This window comes from Pipistrellus hanaki, assembly GCF_964339955.1.
Source record: "Pipistrellus hanaki genome assembly, chromosome: X".
Taxonomy (NCBI): Eukaryota; Metazoa; Chordata; class Mammalia; order Chiroptera; family Vespertilionidae; genus Pipistrellus; species Pipistrellus hanaki.
Window position 1 is genome coordinate 65,695,082 of NC_140524.1, and position 23,220 is coordinate 65,718,301.

At 38.2% G+C, this 23,220-nt stretch overlaps 1 protein-coding gene across 10 annotated transcripts in view; it reads left to right on the top strand.

The window, feature by feature from the left end:
• The window catches only part of NEXMIF (neurite extension and migration factor), a 365,486-nt gene that overhangs the window by 111,684 nt on the left and 230,582 nt on the right, over window positions 1–23,220 (top strand). For 3 of the 10 annotated variants that reach the window (XM_084869416.1, XM_084869415.1, XM_084869417.1), the window contains 2 exons: window positions 11,637–11,697; window positions 22,094–22,142. The exons of 4 other annotated variants lie outside the window; for them this stretch is intronic. The gene's annotated coding sequence lies outside the window, so the exon portion shown is untranslated. The remainder of the gene's footprint in view (window positions 1–11,636; window positions 11,698–22,093; window positions 22,143–23,220) is intronic. 3 more of the 10 variants (XM_084869421.1, XM_084869418.1, XM_084869419.1) reach the window with 2 other exon arrangements.

Below are 23,220 nucleotides of genomic sequence, written 5' to 3' on the forward strand. Positions count from 1 at the left end.
CTGGTTAAAATTGGTTCTTTTTTTTGTGTTAAGATACCCTTTAAAATTAATTTTTACTTAATTTTAGTTGATTTAAAACAAATTTGCTATCTAACAGAACTCTGTAACTTGCACTTACTCAGTACTTGATATTTCTCAGTATTGTTTTTCATTTGTCATTTTCTTTCATCCACACCAATGACATTTTATCCACCTGTGTCCTACAATAATCTTCCATTTCTGCTTATTGAAATATTTACATTCTTACCTTAGTTAACCAAATTATACACTCTGAGAAGACAAAGCCCTTGTTTTGTTCATTTTGAAACTTTACATAGAACTAAACAATAGTACCTTGATATATTAGGAGCTAACTATTGAATGTCTGAATATTGAATTATATTAGAAAACTGAATCATACTTCCATAAAGCCTTCCTTAGTAGTGCAAATGATGTTGTTCTTGTTTGTTTAAACTTCTATGGCTCTTTTACCTCTTAAGTATTGTATCACAAACTGTTTTGAACTATATATAGATATAAAAAAGAAAGACTTTTCCTGATGCCTTAAATACCTAAGGGTTAAAAGTTCTGGATTGAGGAAAAGCTGAGGAGCCTAGGTACAGAGGCACTCAAATCCGGCTGGTGGTGGACCACAGGATGCGAGGCTTTTTTTTTCAACCCAAAGGGAAACAAACTCCTGATCACTTTGAAATCCAGTTTCTGGGGTCACGTGGGGGACCCAGATGCCTACAGGAAGAAGCTGGTCTGTCGGCCATCGGGTCCGAAAGTGAGGGTGACTCTCTTGCAGAGGTGCACACAGCAATCATTGTTTACTGCGCTGGGTCGTAGGGATGTGGGGACTTGGAAATCCGGGGACTTGGAAACACAGAAGGACAGAGAAGGCTGATGGCAGCCATCGCTGTTTGCCACTCCCCAGCCTAGTGATGTCCTAAGACCCCACCCCGCACATTTTACAAACCCACCCAGGCACCACCCAGGTTTTGCATATAAATGGCCTGTATTGTGGTAGCTTAATGAAAGAAATTGCAGCTCCAGCAACAAAACCACCAAGTCCCAGCAAAGAGGACAAAACTGTAGTTCTTGTGGTAGCTCCTGCTGGGTGGCCTCAGACAGTAGCTGAACTGCACCCCCCCCCCCCTTGGAGATCTGGAAACTAGGGTATCTAGTGGTCGGTGTGAGACAACACCAGATTTCAACTACTCTCATAAGGGACAGGTTCAAGAGACAGACTCGGTGAGCACCAAAGCCCTATGGGAACAAGTCCTCTCCCATAAATGTGTCTCCAGCACAGCAATTCTTCCATTATAGACACAGTGGGTCTCCACAGCCAATTGGCCTGGAGGTCAATTCCTCTCAGTGACACCAAAAATAATCAAGACTTAACTACAACAAGGCTGTACACACAGTCCACAAAGGGGTGCACCAAGAGTGTCCACATCAGGCAACTGTGAGGCTGACCCATTGAACCATATAGAGCACCCAGGCCCACAAAGTGACCCTACCAACTCAGGGAAACAGCAAAAATGCAGAGAAAAGGAAACAGATCTCAAACAAAAGAAATGGAGGAGAACAAAAGACTGGATATAGAGTTCAAAACCGTGGTTATAAGGTTTTTCAAGAATTTCCTAGAAAAGGCTGATAAATTTAATGAGAACCTAGAGGATATGAAAAAGGACCAACTAGAAATTAAACATACACAGACTGAAATAAAAAATATTATACGGAGACCCAACAGCAGACTAGAAGAATGCAAGAAACAAGTCAAAGAGCTGGAATACAAAGAGGAAAAGGGCACTCCTCCGCAGAAGCAAGAATAGTAGTTGAAGATAGTGTAAGAAGCCTGTGGGACAACTTCAAGCATACCAACATCAGAATTATGGGTGTGCCAGAAGAAGAGAGAGCAAGATACTGAAAACCTATTTGAAGAAATAATGACTGAAAACTTCCCCCATCTGGTGAAAGAAATAGACTTACAAGTCCAAGAAGCACACAGAACCCCAAACAAAAGGAATCCAAAGAGGACCACACCAAGACACATCATAATTAAAATGCCAAGAGCAAAAGACAAAGAGAGAATCTTACAAGCAGCAAGAGAAAAACAGTTAGTTACCTACAAGGGGGCACCCATACGACTATCAGCTGATTTATCAACAGAAACCATGCAGGCCAGACAGGAGTGGCAAGATATATTCAATGTGATGAATAGCAAGAACCTACAACCAAGATTACTCTAACCAGCAAAATTATCATTCAGAATTGAAGGGCAGATAAAGAGCTTCACAGATCCGAAAAAGCTAAAGGAGTACATCACCCTCAAACCAGTATTATATGAAATGCTAAAAGGTATTTTTTAAAAAGAGGGAAAAAAAGGAAAAAAAAGACAAAAATTATGAACAACAAATACATATTTATCAACAAGTGAATCTAAAAGTCAAGTGAATTAAAAATCTGAGAACAGAATAAACTGGTGAATATAATAGAATCAGGGACATAGAATGGGAGGAGATTGATAATTCTCAGGGGGAAAGGGGTTTCTGTGCGGGGGGTATGGGAAGAGACTGGGAAAAAATCATACACCTATGGATGAGGACAGCGGGGAACTGGGGGGGGAGGAGGTAAGGGCAAAGGGTGAGATTGAGACCAGGGGGAGGGGAGCTAAGTGGGGAGGGGAGGAGAAACAATTGTAGTAATCTGAACAATAAAGATTTATTAAGATAAAAAAATAAAAATGTATATAATAAATAAAATAATAAAATGTCAAAAAAAAGTTCTGGATTGAGCCTTCATTAAAATTATAAAACCTTTATAGTAAATATATTTATGAAATTAATATGTTTTTTTTTCAATTAGTTGGTATATCTTTTGGGGGCCTGATGTGGCAGGGATCTCCCTTTTCTGTGTCTAGCAAGAGAAGAGAGATGAATGAACCAGTTCTAAGTGGAGGCGGCCAGAGATTGAGAAATAAAATAAAGAGAGCAAGACACAGAAATAGAAGCAAGCTGAGAGCCAGGTAGGATGCCATTCGACCACCCTGAGCCCTTGCAGCACATTTATTTTATATCCTCAAATACCAGGAAGTATCACCAAAACTTAGGATCAAAGGAGCTTATTTGCATTCTTTTTTCCCCCCCTGTGGCAGAATTTTATTTTATTTATTTAAAATAAATCTTTATTGTTCAGATTATTACAAATGTTCCTCTTTCCCCCTCCCCTCAATTGCTCCCCTTCATCAGGTTCCCACCCCACCCTCTGCCCTTTCCCCACCTCCCATTGTCCTCATCCATAGGTGCACAGTTTTTATTCAGTCTTTTCTAGCACCCCCCACTCCCCTTTTCCCTGAGAATCGTCAGTCCACTCCCCTTCCATACCTCTGATTCTATTATATTCACCAGTTAATATTGTTCATCAGATTTTTTAATTCCCTTGGATTTTAGTTTCACTTGTTGATATTTATGTATTTGTTGTTCATAATTTTTATCTTTATCTTCTTCCTCTTTCTAAAGAACCCCCTTCAGCAATTCATATATTGCTGGTTTGGCGGTAATGAACTCCTTTAGCTTTTTTTATTTGTGAAGCTCTTTATCTGACCTTTGATTCTGAGTGATAGCTTTGCTGGGTAGAGTATTTTTGGCTGTAGGTTCTTACTATTCATCACCTTGAATATTTCTTGCCATTCCCATCTGGCCTGCATCATTTCTGTTGAGAAATCAGCTGACAATCGTATGGGTGCTCCTTTATAGGTAACTACCTGCTTTGCTCTTGCTGATTTTAATATTCTCTCTTTGTCTTTTGCTCTTGGAATTTTAATTATGATGTGTCTTGGTGTGGTCCTCTTTGGATTTCTTTTCTTTGGGGTTCTGTGTGCTTCCTGGACTTGTAAGTCTATTTCTTTTACCAGGTGGGGGAAGTTTTGGGAAGTTTTCTGTCACTATTTCTTCCAATATTCTTTTGGTATCTTGCTCTCTCTCTTCTTCTGGGATCCCCATAATTCTGATGTTGGTATGCTTGAAATTGTCCCAGAGGTTTCTTACACTATCCTCAACTTTCTGGATTCTCTTATCTTCTTGCTTCTATGGAGGAGTGTCCTCTGGCTTTTTGTGTTCCAAATCTTTGTCTTTATTCTTGTGATATTCCAGACTGTTTTTAGGACTCTGTGTAATAGTTTTTATTTCAGACAATGTTTTCTTTATTTATAGTTGATCCCTTTTTATTTCTATTTGATCCCTTTTCATATCCTCTTAAGTCTCATTTATTTTATCCGCCTTTTTAAGGGAATTCTTGAAAAACCTTAAAACAGTAGTTTTGAACTCAATGTCCATTCTTTTCTTTTCCTCCATCTCCTTCCTTTGTGTCCTGCCTCTTGTCTGCATTTTAGTTGTTTTTCCCTGATTTGATGGAATAGCTTTGTGTGCTAGGTGTTCTGGTAGAGCCCAGTAGCACAGCCTTCCCAGTTACCTGAGGTGGACAGTCTTGGTGTAGCCCTTTGGGGGCTGTGTGTGCAGTCTTGTTGTTAAGCCTTGCTTGTTGTTGCTATCACTGGGAAGCATTGATCTCCAAGCCAATTGGCTGTGAGGATCAGCAGTGTGTCAGCTAGGAGGGCTTCTGTACTCTGCTTGGATGGGCAGAGTCTCAGAGTGGCGCAGACAAGCTTTGGTGAGTCCCACAAGATTGGTTGCAGGAGCATGCACCTCTTTGGTATAGGTGCAGACAAGCTTTGGATTCGTCCCTCCTCACGAGAGTCCTATTTGTGGTGAACGAGAAAGCCAGCCTCCGGGAGGGCTTCCATGCTCCACTTGGATGGGGTGGAGTCTTGGTGTGGTGCAGACAAGCTTTGGTTTCTCATCAGGCCTTCCCTGGGTCCTGCAGTAATGGCTGCTGGCTTCACACACCTCTGAGAGATCTCTGCCCACTGCCTGACAGTCTGGCCTCTCCCTGTCTGGGGCCATCTATCAGAGCAATAGGGTAGTTCTGTTTTCCTCCCGAACAAGAAATCCAGCTGTGTATTAGCTGTCCGCCCTCTCTGTGTGCCTGGAGTAAGCCAGCAGCAAACTCTGGCGGCTGCCTTTTCTCACACACAGATCTCTGCACCTTTACAGTTCTTGAGGCTCAGCGTGCCTTCTCTCTCATTCCCAGATGGTAGAGCCTCCTCTCAGCCAGCCACCTGGCACTTCAAAATGATGTTTCCCCTGTTTTCCAGCTCTAAATTCAAAATTGTTGTGGTAGGCAGCATTCAGGTGTCTACCCTATGGCACCATCTTGGTTTCTCTGTCAGCTTATTTGCATTCTTGAATAGGCCCTAGCATTCCTGGTGTTTGAGTGGATTTACATATCTAGACCCGCCCCTGCTGACACCTGGGCTGATATGAAGGTCAAGCTGATAATATCTCCAGCCTCATGTTCCCAGGGCGTGGCTCTGCCTATCGCCCTGAGTTCAGCTGACAGTAATTAAAGAAATGCCTATGTGTCTTCCCAGGTGCTGTCTACAATATCTATGGATTAATATTGATTATTGCCAGAGTCTGATAGGTTTAGCACCAGTTTTCTGTATGTTTTTCTATTTTTAAGATATAAATGATTATATACTTGCTTATAAATGGATGGGAATGTAAGTTTTGTTTATCAATCTTACCTGATTCTTTGAACTTTATTTAAGTTATTTTCTGCAAATTATAATGATCTATTATCAAAACCTATTTTAATGACTTATAATCTGAACAGCTTCCTTTAATTTTGTTCACAACAAAGAATCAGATGCTATATGCCTTGCTAAAGTATGTTATCCAGTTAATAGAATAATTGTCTTTCTAAACACTTCTACCAGTATTTGGGATTATTCTTTTATTTAGTGTCCTAGAATTTTTTACTTATTTGGGCCTTGTACATATTAAGAATTGGAATATTTATTAAGGAGATTATCTTTATACTATTGTATGCCCTTGCCTCATTGGTCAAATATTAATTGAGCAAAATGGGTTGGGTTGACTTCTGGGTTCTTGGTTCTGTTCCATTGATCAATATGCCTGTTCTTGTGCCAGTACCAGGTTGTTTTGAGTACAGTAGCTTTGTACCCTGTTTCCCTGAAAATAAGACAGTGTCTTATATTAATTTTTGCTCCAAAAGATGCGCTAGGTCTTATTTTCAGGGGATGTCTTATTTTTCCATGAAGAAGAATACGGTACACATTTATTGTTAAATGAAAATAAAGGAAATTTATTACCTGTATACGGTACGGTAGTATGGTAGTTGTCAACACAAACCAGACAAACTGTGAATCTTACAGTATCAAGAATTTACTCATTTATTCAATGACAATCATGTCATCATCTTCTGGAACATCATCATAACAATCCAATTCCTGAATTTCCTGGTGAATTTCTTGTGACTCCATTTTTTTCAGAATCAGTGGACCAAATCTCTCATGTTTAGCCTAGGGGGGGGGGGGGCTTATTTTCAAGGGGATGCCTTATATTTCACTCAGAAGGAAACCTGTAAGTAGGTCTTATTTTCGGAGGATGTCTTATTTTCGGGGAAACACGGTGGTATAACCTGATATCTAGTATTGTGATCCCTCCAACTTTCTTCTTCTTTTTCAAGATTGCCGGGACTATTTGGGGTCTTTTGGTTCCATATGAATTTTTGTAATATTTGTTCTAGGTCTGTGAAATATGTCATCGGTATTTTAAATATATATTTTATTGATTTTGTACAGAGAGGAAGGGAGAGAGATAGAGAGTTAGAAACATTGATGAGAGAACATCATCGATCAGCCGCCTCTTGCACACCCCCCACTGGGGATGTGCCTGCAACCAAGGTACATGCCCTTGACCAGAATCGAACCTGGGACCCTTCAGTCCCCAAGCCGATACTTTATCCATTGAGCCAAACCGGTCTTGGCTGTCATCGGTATTTTAATAGGGATAGTGTGGAATCTACAAATTGCTTAGGGTAGTATGGATATTTTAATAATGTTTTTTTTCTTCCAAATCATTAACATCGTATATGCTTCTACTTGGTTGTAGATTCCTCTATTTTTTTTAACCTATACCCTGTAGTATTTTAAGTACAGGTATTTAAACTCCTTAGTTTTGTTTATTCCTGCGTGTGTTAATTTTTTTGTTGAAATGGTAAATGGGATTTTTTTTTTTAGTTTCTCTTTCTGAGAGTTTATTATTGGTGTATAAAAATGCCATCAATTTCTGGATGTTAATTTTATATGCTGAATTCATTTATTAACTTCACTGAATTCATTTATTAACTTCACTGAATTCATTTATTAACTCTAGTAGTTTTTGGTGGATTCTGTGAATAATGAAAGTTTCACTTCCTCATTTCCAATTTTGATGCAATTTATGTTTTCTTCTTTTCTGATTGCTGTGGCTAGAATTTCTGTACTATTTGAATAAGAGTGGTGAAAGTGGACATGCCTGTCTTGTTCTTGTTCTTAGGGGAAATGATTTCAGTTTTTGCACATTGAGTATTATGTTGGCTGTAGGTTTGTCATATATGACCTTGATTATCTTGAGGTATGTTCCCTCTATTCCTACTTTGCTGAGAGTTTTTATCAAAATGGGTGTTGTTATTTTGTCGAATGTTTTTTTCCCCTGCATCTATTAATGTGATCACATGATATTTGTCTTTCAATTTGTTCATGTGATGTATTCAAGTTATTGATTTTCAAATAATGTAGCACCCTTGCATCCTGGGAATAAATCCCACTTGGTCATGGCGTATGATATTTTTAATGTAGTGCTGGAAGTGATTTGCTATTATTTTGTTGGGTGTTTTAGCATCTATGTTCATCAGGGATACCTACCTGTAATTCTTTTCTTTGTAGTGTCTTTACCTGGTTTGGAATTAGGAAAATCCTGGCCTAAAAAGAGGTTGGAAGCTTTCCTTCCTCTTGAATTTTTGGAATAGTTTGAACAGTATAGGTGTTAGATCTTCTTTGAATATCTGGGAAAATTCCCTTGTGAACCAAGACTTGTTTGCTGGGAGGTTTTTGATTGCTGATTCAATCTCATTAGTTTTTATTAGTCTCTTCTGGTTTTCTTATTCTTCCTGGTTGAGTTTGGAAAGATTATGTTTTGCTAGGAATTTCCATTTTACCTAGGTTGTCCAATTTGTTGGCATATAGTTGTTCATAGCACTTTCTTACAGTCCTTATACTTCTGTGGTGTCAGCTGTTATCTCACCTCTTTTGTTTCTGATTTTATTTATTTGGATCCTCTTCTTTGTTTCTTGATGAGTCTGGCTATAGGTATTAGACGACTAACTTATACCACACACAAGAATAAACTCAAACTGGATCAAATATTAAATGTAAGTCATGAAACCATTAAAAAAAAAACTAGAAGAAAACATAGGCAGCAAAATGTCAGAAACCTCACCAAGAAGAAATTTCAACAATACATCTCCTAGGGAAAGAGGAACAGAGAAAAAAATAAATTAATGGGACTAAATCAAACTAACAAGTTTCTGATAAGCAAAATAAACCATCCTCAAAATGCAAAGGGAACCCACTGTATGGGAGAACATATTTGCCAAAGATACGTGTGATAAAGGGTTAATTTCCAAAATATATAAAGAGCTCATACAACTCAACAAAAGGAAGACAAACAATCCAATTTAACAATCGGCAAAGGACCTAAAAAGGCACTTCTCCAAAGTGGACATCCAGATGGCCAAGAGAAATACGAAAAAAATGCTCAATGTCACTAATCAGAGAGATGCAAGTTAAAACTACAATGAGGTATCACCTCACATCTGCCAGAATGTGTATCATTAATAAATCAACAAACAAGTGCTGGCGAGGATGTGGAAGATAAAGGAACCCTAGTACACTACTGGTAGAATGTAGACTGGTGTAGACACTATGGAAAACAGTGCAAAGTTTCCTCAAAAAAGTCAAGAATGGAACTACCATTTGACCCATGATCCTATTTCTAGGAATATATTGTAAGAATCCCAAAACACCAATCAGAAAGAATATATGCACCCCTATGTTCATAGTAGCATTATTTACAATATACAAGATCTGAAGTATTCCATGTACCCCTAATAGATGAGTAGATGAAAAATACTGTGGTACATTTACACAATGGAATACTATACAGCTGTAAAATAGAAGGACCACTTAGTCTTTGAGACAGCATGGAGGAACCTCGAAATTATTATGCTAAGGGAAATAAGCCAGTCAGAGAAAGACAAATGTCACATGATGTCAGTTATATGTAAAACTAATGAAGAAAATAAATTGATGAATTTATAGATCCAAAGGCATGGAAACCTGGAACAGACTGATGAATATCAAAGGGAAGGGAGACAGGGGCCAGGAAGACATTAATCAAAGAACTTACATGTATACGTATATGCATTGCACAGTAAAGGCCTGGGATGGGACAGGAACCAGGTAGATATAGGCAATAGGGGTAAATGGGGGAGGGGCATCTTTAATACCCTTAACAATAAAGATAAATATATTTTTTAAGAATCAGAGTAGATGAAAAGTATATAAATATTTCTTTTTTAAAAACATATATTTTTTTTATTGATTTCAGAGAGGAAGAAAGAGGGAGAGAGAGAGATAGAAACATCCACATGAGAGAGAATCATTGATTGCCTGCCTCCTGCACACCCCCTACTGGGGATTGAACCTGAAACCCAGGCATGTGTCCTGACCAGGAATTGCATTGTCCTGGTTCAGAGGTCCATGCTCAACCTCTGATCTACATCATGCTCTGCTATATACATTACTTTAGGCAAGACAGACAAGAGCCATAGTGAAATGGGACTTCTTATCTACATATTCTTTCTCAGCAATTGAAATTTAGAAAAGAATACATGTGGAAGTTGAGGATCATCAAATGGATTCCCTTGAAACTATCATTGCTTTTTATCCACTGAAAAATCTTCATGATATGGACCACAGTTTTAAGACGACTGCTTTACAGCATTAGTGCATTCATGTGTTTGCTGAGTACTCAGGGAGTAAAAAAAAAAAAAGTTGTCTGTTTGTTAGAACCGAGGAATGGAAGTGTTACAACTAAAATCCTTGGGTTGGTGAGTCATTATAATTAAGGTGGGTTGACTTTTGCAACAGCACGGATGGTCCTGGAGATTATTATGCTGAGTGAAATAATTTAGTCAGAGAAAGACATGCCATATGACTTCACTTTTTATGTGGAATCTAATGAACAAGATAAACTAACAAAGTGGAGACAGACTTATATAGAGAACAGACTTACAGCTCTCAGGTGGAGTCTGGTGAGATGGGTAAAGGGATTAAGCAAAGAAAATGAAAGACTCATAGACATAGACAAACAGTATGGTGATTACCCAAAGGAACAGGGGTAGGGAGAGGTAGAAGCAGGTAAAGGGGAATAAATGTTGATGGAAGTAGCCTCAACTTGGGGTGGTGAATACACAATACAATATATAGATTATGTATTATAGAAGTGTACCACTGAAACCTAAATAATTTTATAAACCAATGTCACCCCAATAAATTCAATTTTAAAAAACCTCACATTTATTCCAAACTGATGAAAATATTATTTAAAAAATATCTTTAAAGCAAAGATGGCCTGGCATCTTTTTGTTTTCCATACTTATGCCTAGCATCTTTCACTTTCAATATAAAATTTCATTGAAAGTTTGTAGTTTTATAAGCTTATATTTATTGTCTTAAACTTAGTGACACTGTAAGTTGTGCTAGCTTTATAGGCAGATATGGTTGAAAAGATATTTGTTTTTGTTTTGTGTTATTTGTTTGTTTGTTTGTTTGTTTTCAGAAAGAAAGGGAGAGAGAAACATTCATCAGCTGTCTTCTGCACACCTCTTATTGGGATTGAGCCTGAAACCCAGGCATGTGCTCTGACTAGGAATCAAACTGGCAACCTGTTGGTGCACCAGATGACACCCAACCAACTGAGCCACACCATCCAGGGCTGAAAAGATTATAATTGTGCCCATTTTTATATTGAACTAGTTTACCTATTGTAAATTAGGCTATTGTAAATATTGTTAATATTCTTTTCTAAGTATATTAACAATTACTGATATCTTTTAAATGTTTGGGATTCTTTTTCCCAAGATCTCCTTATTAGTTTTTCAGGTATTCTGAAAATTTTAGGGATGTCTTTATTTTTTAAGCATTGATTATTGTAATGAGCTGAATAATAGCCCTAAAAATGGTCTATGTCCTAATTCCCAGAACCTGTGAACATTACCTTATTTGAAAAAAAGTCTATGTAGATATTAAGGATCTCAAATTGAGATCACCTTAGATTATCTGGGTGACCCTAAATGCCACTGCATGTGTCCTTATATTAAAGAAGCAAACAAACACAAGCACACAGGAGAAAAGAGAAATGTGGAGAAGGCAAAGTGAAGATGGAGAAGAGAAAGATGTGGCCACAAGCTAAGGAATGGCAGTAGCTATAGAAGCTACAAGGAATAGACTGTTCCCTGGAGCATCCAGAGGAGAATGTGCCTTACTGACACCTTGGTTTTAAACTTCTGGCCTCTTGAATTGTGAGATAATAAATTGCTATTGTTTTATGCCACCATGTTTGTGGTAATTTGTTATGGCAGCTACAGGAAACTAACACAATTATTAATGTGCTTTATGTCCACAGTGTTTTGAGGACATGGGTTCTTCATCAAGTGGCATGAATTTCCTTTGTTTATCATGGAGGAGTAAGTAATTTGTGTTAATTACTTGCCCAACCAGTAATTTTGCTAAAGATAATTATAAATTTCTTAAATAAATGAGGACACTTTTTATTTTCATCATAGGACCAAAAGCATGCAAAGAGAATAATCATAACCTTTAAATGTAATTCAACAGGAAGACTTGTGTCTATGGGAATGCAGAATGAAATGAAATTGGTAAATAGCAGTGCAGACCAGGCCTGAGCTGTATTGATGACCAAAAGGCAAATAAATGATTCAGCCTTAGAGTGGAGCAATTCAGTGGGAGGAATGGGGAGGAGTCAGTTGAGCCTCTAACTGGGTTGCCTGATGATTTAGTTGACTAAAGAGCCATTTAATGTGCGAGATAAATATATGTGCTCCAAAGTGTCTTACACATACTATGTACTCAAAATTAAACGTTATATTAATGTTATTACTATTGTTAATTAACTTATAACCTTGAGTTGACATGGATACCTTTTTTTACATTTCTTTATTAAGTTATTACATATGTGTCCTTATCCTCCCATTACTCTCCCCTTCCATCCCCCTGCCACTCATGCCCTCACCCCCCAGTTGACTGTGTCCATTAGTTACGCCTATATGCATGCATACAAGTCATTTGGTTAATCTCTCCCCCTCACTCCCCCTCCCCTACCTTCCTTCTTAAGTTTGATGGTCTGATCGATGTTTCTCTGTCTCTGGATCTATTTTTATTCATCAGTTTATGTTGTTCATTATATCCCATAAATGAGTGAGATCATGTGATATTTATCTTTCTCTGACTAGTTTATTTCACTTAGCATAATGCTCTTCAGTTCCATCCATGCAAGTGCCCATCAGTAGATGAGTGGATTAAAAAACCATGATACATCTACACAATGGAATACTATGCTACGGTAAAAAAGGAGTTCTTACTATTTGCGACATGGATACATTTAAAAAAGATCTTTATTGTTGAAAGTATTACATATGTCCCCTTTTCCACCATTGACCCTTTCTAGCCCAACCCTGCCCCCTGCCCCAGGCCTTCACCACACTATTGTCTGTGTCCATGGGTTATGCATATATGCATACAAGGTCTTTGGTTAATCTCTTCTCATCCACCATCCCTGCCTTCCATCTCAGATTCAACAGTCTGTTTCATGCTTCTATGTTTCTGGAACTTTTATTTCATCAGTTTATTTTGTTCATTAGATTCCACATGTGAGTGAGATACTGTGATACTTGTCTTTCTCTAACTGCCTTATTTACCTTAGCACAATATTCTATAGTTCTTTCGCTGCTATCTCAAATAGTAAGAGATACTTCGTTTTTACTGCTGGATAGCATGTCATTGTGTAAATGTACCACAGTTTTTTTCCCCCCACTCATCAACTGATGGGCACTTGGGCTGTCCAGATCTTAATTATTATAAATTGAGCTATTATGAACATATGGGATGAATATATTCTTTCTGAATGGTGTTTCAGCTTTCTTAGGATATATTCCTAGAAGTGGTATCAGTGGGTCAAACTGCAGTTTCATACTTAATTTTTTTAGGAAACTCCATACTGTTTTCCACAATGACTGTACATTCCCACCAGCAGTGCACTAGGGTTCCCTTTCTCCACATCCTTGCCAGCACTTGTCACTTGTTGATTTGTTGATGGTAGCCATTCTGACAGATGTTACTCACTGTTATTTTAATTTGTATCTCTCTGATTATTAGTGACTGAGCAGTTTTTCATATGTCTCTTAGACATCTGTATGTCCACTTTGGAGAAGTGTCTATTTAGGTCCTTTGCCCATTTTTTAATTGGAATGCTTGTCTTCCTTTTGTTAAGTTGTGTGAATTCCTTATATATTTTGGATATTACCCTTTATCGGATGTATCATTGCCAAATATATTCTGCCATACTGTGGGCTCCCTTTTTGTTTTGTTGATGGTTTCTTTTGCTGTACAGAAGCTTTTTATTTTGATGTAGTCCCATTTGTTTATTTTCTCCTTAGTTTCCTTTGCCCTAGGAGATGTATCCATAAACATATTGTTATGAGACATGTCTGAAATTTTGCTACCTATGGTTTCTTCTTAAATTTTTAGGGTTCCCCAATTTACATTTAGGTTTTTTTAAAATCTATTTTGAGTTTATTCTTGTGTATGGTGTGAGTAGGTGGTCTAGTTTCATTTTTTCAGGAGTCTGTCCAATTTTCCCAACACTATTTATTGAAGAGACTGTCTTGACTCCATTGTATGCTCTTGCCTCCTTTGTCAAATATTAATTGAGCATAATGGCTTGGGTCAATTTCTGGGTTCTCTGTTCTGTTCCATTGATCTATATTTCTGTTCTTGTGCCAGTAACAGGCTGTTTTGATTATGGTGGCTTTGTAGTTTAACTTGATATATGGTATTGTTGATTCCTCTAACTTTGTTCTTCTTTGTCAAGATTTCTGCAGCTATTTGGGGTCGTTTTTTTATTCCATATAAATTTTAGAATATTTGTTCTATATCTGTGAAACATTTTGTTGCTTTGATGCTTTCACTATGTCCCTTGAACTCTGTATCTAGTAGTTTGTTTGCTTCCTTTCATTTAGTTCTTTTTTTTTTGAGATTCTTTTCCATTCTTTCATTTGTGACATATTTCTTTCTTCACATTTTGGCTGTTTTCCTGTGTTTGTTTCTAAATATTAAGTAGTTCTGCTATGCCTCCTGAAATTGGTAGTGTCCTTGTGTAATAGATGTCCTGTAGGGCCCAGTGGTTTAGCCTCTCCAGTTACCTGAGCTGGGCACTCTAGCTGTGTCCCTGTGTGGGCTGTATGCACAGTCTTGTTGTAGTTGAGTCTTGATTGCTGTTGGCATCACTGGGAAGAATTGATTTCCAGGCCAATTGGCTGTGAGGACCAGCAGTGACAAAAGCAGAAAAACTGCAGGAGACATCCTTATGGAACACGACTTGCTTCAGTGGGACTTTGGTGTTCCCTGAGTCTGCCCTTGGAGTGCGTCACTCATGGATGTGTAGGGTTGTAATCTGGTGTGATCTGAAGCTGTCCACTGTATACACTGGCTCTGAGTCCATCCTGGATGTGCAAAATCAGCCTCTGCCTGGGGCTACCTGGCAGGAACAACAGTGATCTGCAGATGGCTGCTTTAGGATAGGCCATTCATATGGAAAAGCCACTACAAGCAGCTTGAATGGGAATGCAAATTGGATGGGATGGGGTCTCAGATAGTAATCAGAAGGAACAGTGTGAGCCAGGTTGATGGCAGACTCAAGGCTACCAGTCAGCTCTGCTATGAGAGCATCTCAGCATGGGAACAAGGAACCTTTTGAGTATCTTGTCTGGGAGAAAGCTGTCTCTGAGTTCTCTCCCTGATACCAGAAAAGCCAGTTTCTCTCCACATGTACCTGGATCCCCCCACACACCCTCAAGTCCCTACCACAGTGCTATAGCTCAGAGGAAGTGAGTTTGAGGAAGTCCTTGTTCCAGCCCTTTTGTAGAACTCTCTTGGACCCCAGCAGCCTCCATGTCACTCAGCCTCAATCCTTGTTGATTTTTATAGCCCAAAGTTATGGGGACTTCTCTTCCAGGCATTCAAATCCTGGGCTGAGGAGTCTGGTGTGGGGCTGGGACTACTTGCTTCTCACAGGAGGCCTCCTGAGCCATGAAATTCCTCCCAATTTAAAAACACACCACACATTTTTGTCTGACAAGCCTGTTCTTTGCCTCACCTCTCTTACCAGTCTCAACATGTTTTCCTCTTTACTTCTCTAGTTGTAGGGTTTCCATTCAGCCAGGTTTCTGAATGTTGTAAATATTGGTTCTTCTGTATTTTAATTGTAATTTTGATGTGGTTGTGAGAGGTTGTGAGTACCAGTGTTTACCTATTCTTCCATCTTGGTTTTCCCTTTCCCTATGTCTTGTGATTGGACCATTTAATGCATCTACATTTAAGGTTTTTATCAATAGGTACTATTTATTTTCATTTTAATTATCTATGCTATTTTTTATCTCTCTCTGTTTCTTATTACAGCAGTCCCTTTAGCATTTCTTTTTTTTTTAAATTTCTTTATCGATTAAGGTATCACATATCTGTCCTCATCCCCCCCATTCCCATCCCAACACCCTCCCCATGCATGCCCCCATTCCCCTATTGTCCATGACCACCGGTTAGGCTCATATTCATGCATCCAAGTCTTTTGGTTGATCTCTCTCCTTTATCCCACCCTTCCCTACCTTCCCTCTGAGGTTTGACAGTCTGATCGATGTTTCTTTGTCTCTGGAACTGTTCTTGTTCTTTAGTCTATGTTCATCATTTCCCCTAGATGAGTGAGCTCATGTGATACTAGAAATACACTTATGAAAACCAAAAATGGGACAAGTAATGATGGTTATGCTGAGAGGCAAATGAATCAGTCTATAGTGAGTTTCTTTCTGGGCCAATGGTTCTTTTAAGTCCCAATTTCCATGTCAAACAGTTCCTTATGTGTACATGTCAGCAATGATATTTCAGTACTGAATGGTGGACAAATGGTGGTAATGCAGGTCTGACCCTCTCTGGTTTGGTCCTGGGAAACCTGCAGTGATGCATAGCTGCTGACTGCTAGTATGGCAAGGCATTGTCAGCGTCTTCCATCTTTGGACTGTTTCTCTTCTGTCTTCATGGCTGGAGCAGTCCTGTCAATTCCTCTCTGTTGCAGGAATCCACATGATCTCGGAGTTGTTTTCTGAAAATATACAAACACATTCTCAACCAAAAGTTAATAAAGGAATCCTTTCTATAAATTTGTTTTGGGATCCTTTTTCATTTTTTGCCCAAATTATTTTCCTCTGGGACACTATGTGTGTTTTCATGGGTGTCTTGCTTTGGAGGTGAGGTCCCAGGGTCTGTGGGTCTGCAGCTGGGTAGCAGGATATTGGCTGGAGTGGCTGCTGGGTTTTGGGTCAGTTCCAAGGCCTATCTTGGTGGTGGTGTTGATGAGTTTCTTAAAAACGTCTTCAAGATGGTATGGGTTCCTTGCTTGAGTCCCGCCATCTGGGGAGTGCCCACAGCAGTGGTAGTCTCTCCTTGTCAAGGAGAGCCTGTCTGCCAGCCACTCCTGCAAGATTTAACTTTCCCTCACTCATCCACACACACTCCTTTCATACCCTCACTCATTCACTCCCTCTACCTCAGCTCGGTACTGCCAGACGCCATCTTTTTTCGGGTGAATTGCTTTTAGTTTTTGCCCATTGAGTATGATGTTAGCTGTGTGTTTGTCATATATGGGTTTTATGATGTTGAGGTATGATCCTTCTATTCCCATTTAGAATTTTTATCAAGAAAGGGTGTTAGATTTTGTCAAATGCTTTTTCTTCCTCAATTGATATGACTGTGTGATTTTTATCTCTCAATTTGTTTATGTGATATATCACATTTATTGATTTGTGGGTATTGTACCATCCTAGCATCCCAGGGATAAATCCTAGTTTGTCATGGCGTATGATCTTTTTGATGTACTGCTGGATTTGATTTGCTATAATTTTGTTGAAGATTTTGGCATCTATGTTTATGAGAGATATTGGCCTGTAATTTTCTTTCATTTTGTTGTATTTATCTGGTTTTGGTATTAGGGTGATGGTGGCTTCATAGAATAAGCTTGGAAGTGTTCCTCCCTCTAGAATTTTTTTGAACAGTCTGAGGAGGATAAGTTTTAGTTCTTCTTCTTTTTTTTTTTTTAATATATTTTATTGATTTTGTACAGAGAGGAAGGGAGAGAGATAGAGAGCTAGAAACATCGATGAGAGAGAGAGAGAGTCATCTACCAGCTGCCTCCTGCACACCCCCTACTGGGGATGTGCCCGCAACCAAGGTACATGCCCCTGACCGGAATCAAACCCGGGACCCTTCAGTCCCCAAGCCGACGCTCTATCCATTGAGCCAAACCGGTCTCGGCAGTTTTAGTTCTTCTTTTAATATTTTGTAAAGCTTCCCTGATCAGCCGTCTGGCTCCGGGCTTTTGTTTGCTGGAAGATTTTTGATTACTGCTTCAATTTCATCAGTAGTTATCAACCTATTCAGGTATTTTTATTCTTCCTGATTGAGTTTTGGAAGCTTGTATTTTTCTAAGAATATGTTCACATCGTCTAGATTGACCACTCTATTGGAGTAGAATAATTCCTAGTATTTTTCCTGTTGTTGTTGTAATCCTTTTTATTTCTGTGGGGTCTGTTGCTACTTCACCTATTTGATTTCTGGTTTTGTGTATTTGGGTCCTTTCTCTTTGTTTCTTGGTGATCCTGGCTAGAGGTTCATCAATCTTGTTTATACTTTCAAAGAACTTGCTTGTGATATTGTTGATCTTTTGTATTGTTATTTTGGTCTCTATGTCTTTTATTTCCATTCTTATCTTTATTATTTCATTCCTTCTTCTAATGCTAGTTTTTTTCTTGTTGCTCTTTCTTGTTTAAGTTTTAGGGTTAGATATTTTTATTAAAATATTTTCTTGTTTTTTGAGGTAGGACTGTAGACCTATGAACTTTCTTCTCAGGACTGCTTTCACTCTGTCCCATAGATTTTGCATTGTTTTGTTTTCATTGAATTTTCTTGCCAGGATGTTTTGGTTTTTTTTTTTTATTTCTTCTTTGATGTATTTGGTAACCCAATGTTGTTTAATAGCATCCTCTTTGTCCCCCAAGTGTTTGTTTTTTTAATTATTTTTTTTAAATTTTATTGATTATGGTATCACATAATTGTCCTCATCCCCCTATTCCCATACCTACTCCCCACATATGCCCCCCCCCCATGGCCACTGGCTAAGCCCATGTGGCCACTGGCTAAGCTGTCCATGGCCACTGGCTAAGCCCATATGCATGCACACAAGTCCTTTGGTTAATCTCTCTCCCTTACCCCCACCCTCCCCTACTTTCCCTTTGAGGTTTGACAGTCTGATCGCTGCTTTTCTTTCTCTGGGTCTGTTTTTGTTCATCAGTTTATGTTGTTCATTATTTCCTCTAGATGTGTGAGATCATGAGATCCAAGAAATACCCTTGTAAGAACCATAACTGAGACAAGCCATAATGGTTATGCTGAGAGGCAAATGAATCAGTCTGTAGTGAGTTCCTTTCTGGGCCAACAGTTCTTTTGAGTTCCAATTTTAATATCAAACAGCTTCTGAACATTTGGGGTGAAATGTTCTGAAGATGTCAATTAATTCTATCTAATCTAGTGAGTTATTTAGGATTGATGGTTTTTTGCTGATTTTATGTTTAGAGGATTTATCCAGTCGTGTTAGTGGGGTATTAAAGTCCATTACTATGATTGTATTGCTGTCCATCTCTCCTTTGATATCTTCTTGAAGTTTTTTTTTTTTAATGTATTTGGTTGCTCTTGTATTGTATTTGATATGTTTACCAGAGTTATAACCTCTCGTTGAAGTGATCCCTTTAGTATTATGAAGTGACCTTCATCTCTTGTTATGGCCTTCAGTTTGAGGTCTATTTTCTCCAATATAAGTATTGCTGCCCATGTTTTTTTTTTTTTAATTTTTATTTTCCTGAAAAACTTTTTCCCATCCATTCACTATCAGTCTGTGTGAGTTCTTTGTCTGAGATGGGTCTCTTGTAGGCAAAAGATATATGGGTCATATTTTTTATCCATTCAGTTAGCCTATGTATTTTGATTGGAACATTTAATCAATTTACATTTATGGTTACTATTTATAGGCACTTGTTTGTCAGCAATTTTATTATTCTACCCTTCCTATTTCTTCTTCTTACAGCAGGCACTTGCTGCCTGGTGGTAATAAACTCCCTTAGCCTTTTTTTTTTTTTTTTATCTTTGAAGCTCCTGATTTCACCTTCAGTTTTGAATGATGGCCTTGCTGGGTATAGTATTCTTGGATTCAGTCTCTTGCTTTGCATCATTTTGTATATTTCATTCCATTCCCTTCTGGCCTGATGAATTTCTGTTGAGAAATCAGTTGATAGTCTAATGGAATATCCCTTATAAGTAACTTGTGTCTCCTTCTCTGGAAGACATTAAGATTCTTACTTTGTCATTGGTTTTGGCCAATTCAGTTATGATGAGTCTTCATTTCAATCTTTTTGAGTTCATCCTGTTGGGACTTCGTGTGCTTCTTGTCCTTGTATGAGTTTTTCTTCCCAATACCAGGGAAATTTTCTGTCATTATTTTTTCAAACAGGATTTCTATTCCTTGCTTTGTTTCCTCTCCTTCTAGCACCTCTGTTATGTAGATGTTGTTTCGTGTTATCCCAAAGTTCCCTTTGGCTCTCTTTCTTCTTTTTAAGATGTTTTTACAGCTGTTGCTCTACTCAGGTGTTTTCTTCTACCTTGTATTCAAGCTCCCTGATGCAATCCTAAGCTTCTTTAGTCTATTGTTGATATTTCCTTTTTGTTGTTTATTGCATCTTTATTATTCTGCATTTCTCTTGGTTCTTATTTTCTTCTTGATTCTTACACATGTTGTTGAATTTGTCTTCCATCCTTTTGAGCATCCTTATGACCTTTGCTCTGAATTATTTCTCTGACAAATTGCTTGCCTCCCTTTCATTTATTTCCTTTTCTGGTGATTCCTTCTTTCATGTCATTTGGAGGTTGTTACGTTGTTTCACCAATTTTGCTGTTACTTTGTTGTTGTTTCTATGTGGTGGTCCCTGAGGTCTGAAAGGTTAGTGACCATTGTTTTAAGAAAACCTTTGGAGCAGTGGTCACCAACCAGTGGTCCACTGGTGGTCCCTGAGGTCTGAAAAGTTGGAGACTTTATTAGATGAAACTTGTATGTCACTCAGATTTTTTTGAGTTTCTTATATAGTAGATGTTTTGTGAGAACCAGTGGTACAATCTCTCAGGTCTTTTGGGCTGGCTAATCTAGGGATGCCCTCTACTTTGAATATTTGTGTTCTTTTGATATTCTTGGGTCTTGAGTGTCATTGTCCCATTTGTCAGTGGAATCTCCTCTCGAGGTGTTTTGTCACATGGATTACTCTCTTCCACATTGACCAAGTAGTACAAAATACAAATTGGCAAGACACTACACAAAGAGAAAAGTATCAATGTACTCACGATATTGATAACCCAATAAAAGTGGCCATCAGAGAATAGAAGAGAGAAGAGAGAGAGAAAAATTATATTGATAAAAGAAAGCAGGTAAGAGAGAACAGAAAAATAAAAAAGTAGAGGACAAAGACACACATATATGGTGACAAAACTCTCCAAAGCAAACAAATAAACAAAAAAATGCAGACAACAAACCATCTCAAAAAGGGGGAGGGGGTAGAATCTGTGGAGGTAGAGCTTATAACCAGAAAGTAAAAGGAATTAATACAGAATGGCCATAGTTCAGTATAGTGGATGTAGAAAAAGAATAAGTGGATAAGAAGAAAAATAAAAATAAAATAATCAAGAAATTAAAAATATAAAAGATTATTTTTTTAAATGTATCTATCCATATATTCATCTACTTTTGGAAAAGGAGAATAGAGGAGAAAGCAGAAAAGCTTCAGTTAGTGAGTGAAACTAATTAAGCAATTAGGATAAATAGAGAACAAGAGAGGAGAGGAAAAACAAAAACATAAAAAATTGGTTAGCAAAGAGAGAGAAAAGAGAAAGTTGCATGGAGTTGGAGCAAGGGAGAGGAAATTAGATATATGAGTAAGCCAACAAAGACTACAATAATAATAACACATATCTAAATCAGATAAAGAAGATTATTTTTTAACAAGGGTTAAAAAGAAAGGAGAGAGAAAAACTAAAACACGAACAGGAGAAGAGAAACAGGCTGAAAAAGGGAGAAGTGAGGAATAAAAGGGTGGGAAAAAAACAAACTAAGATTAAATAAAATGATACAAAAATAGAATGAAGAAAAATAATACAAAAAAATAAAAGGTAAAAAAAATAGAAAACAAATTTTCTCCCTTAAATAAAAGATAAAAATAAAAAGTGAAGTGATGTTCACTTCAGCTGAGATTTAATGTCCCATTGTGGCTGGTTTAAGTCCCCTCTCTACTGTTTTGTCTGTCACTACTCAGTTTCCTGTTAGTCAGCACTGTGTTGACATTCCCAGTGATCCACTGTTCCTCTGTGTCTGTCTTCTCAGCCTTGGTTGCAGGCAGGTGGGACCAATCTGGCTTCTTTGTTTGTCTGCCTGATTTCAGCCTTATTTACACAAGCATCAATTTCTTACCTAGACTTTAGGTGGGGTGTTTCTAATACCAAACATCCCCTCAACCCAGTCCCCCAGGGCTTCTGTGGGTTATTAAGTTTCCTCTGCAAAGCTCTGTGTCTGCACTAGTTGCCCTGAGGGTGCTTCTGGGATGGGCTGGCTTTTCAGGAGAAACATGGCTGCTTGTGATTGGAGGGTGCAGAATGTTCCAGTCCTGGATTCCTCATCAACTCTCCCTGTTTTACTCCCCTCCACAGCCTCTCCACAGTCTCCACAAACTGTACCTCCACCTGAACTGAGGCTTTTGTGAGTAATTGTAATTGATTTGTCCAATTAACAGAGTTTAGTTAACAAAAACAAGGAAAATATAAAGGCAAAAGGACCATGCCACTACAAGTTTCTCTCCCTGATACTACACAGCTCCAGCAGTTCTTCAGGCTGCCTTTCTGGGTGCAGCCTCTTGCATCTATGGATTTAGAGCTAGATTCCCTGGCAGCCATCAGCCATGTGGACCCTTCCTAAGTCGAGTGTTATTTGTGTTCCCAAGGGACTCATACTTAGTACAGCACAGGTTCCTTCTGCCACTCTAGTTATGTTGGTTGCACATATCTCTCTCCCAGGTCCCCAATCCTACCATTCTCTTGGTGTCCCCTTTCCTTCCCAGTCATGGATTATCTCACTAGCTTTGTTTAATTCACCAATTCTGGGTGGATGTTATGTGATTTAGTTGTTCCTTTTATCTGCTCTGTTAGAAGGCACAGGACATGTCTGCCTATTTGGCTGTCATTTCGAACTCCCCTATGTTTTTTGTTTGTTTGTTTTGTTTTGTTTTGTTTAACTGTAGTTGATTTCTAGTTTCAGGTCATTGTGACCTGAGAGAATCCTTGATATGATTTTATTTTTCATGAAATGTTTAATACTTAAGCTGTGTCTTAACATGTGGTCATTTTTTGAGAATGTTTTATTTGCAGAAGAATATATACTCTATAGATTTGATATTAAGTGTTCTGTAAATAACAATTATGTGGATCTGATCTAGGGTGTCATTTAAGGTCACTGTTTTTTTGTTGATATTTTTTTTCTGGAAGATATAGCCAATGATGTTAATGGGGAGTCAAAGTTCTCTACTATTATGGTATTGAATTTATAGATTGCTTTGGGTAGTATGGACATTTTGATTATGTTGATTCTACCAATCCATGAACATGGTATGTTCTTCCATCTGTTTATGTCTTCGTCTATCTATTTTTTTTCAGTTTCATGTAATTTCCCATGTATTGTTCTTTTACTTCCTTTTTTTCCCATTTCTTTTACTTCCTTAGTTAAGTTTATTCCTAGGTATCTCAATTTTTTTGGTGTGATGGTAAATGGGATTGCCTTTTTA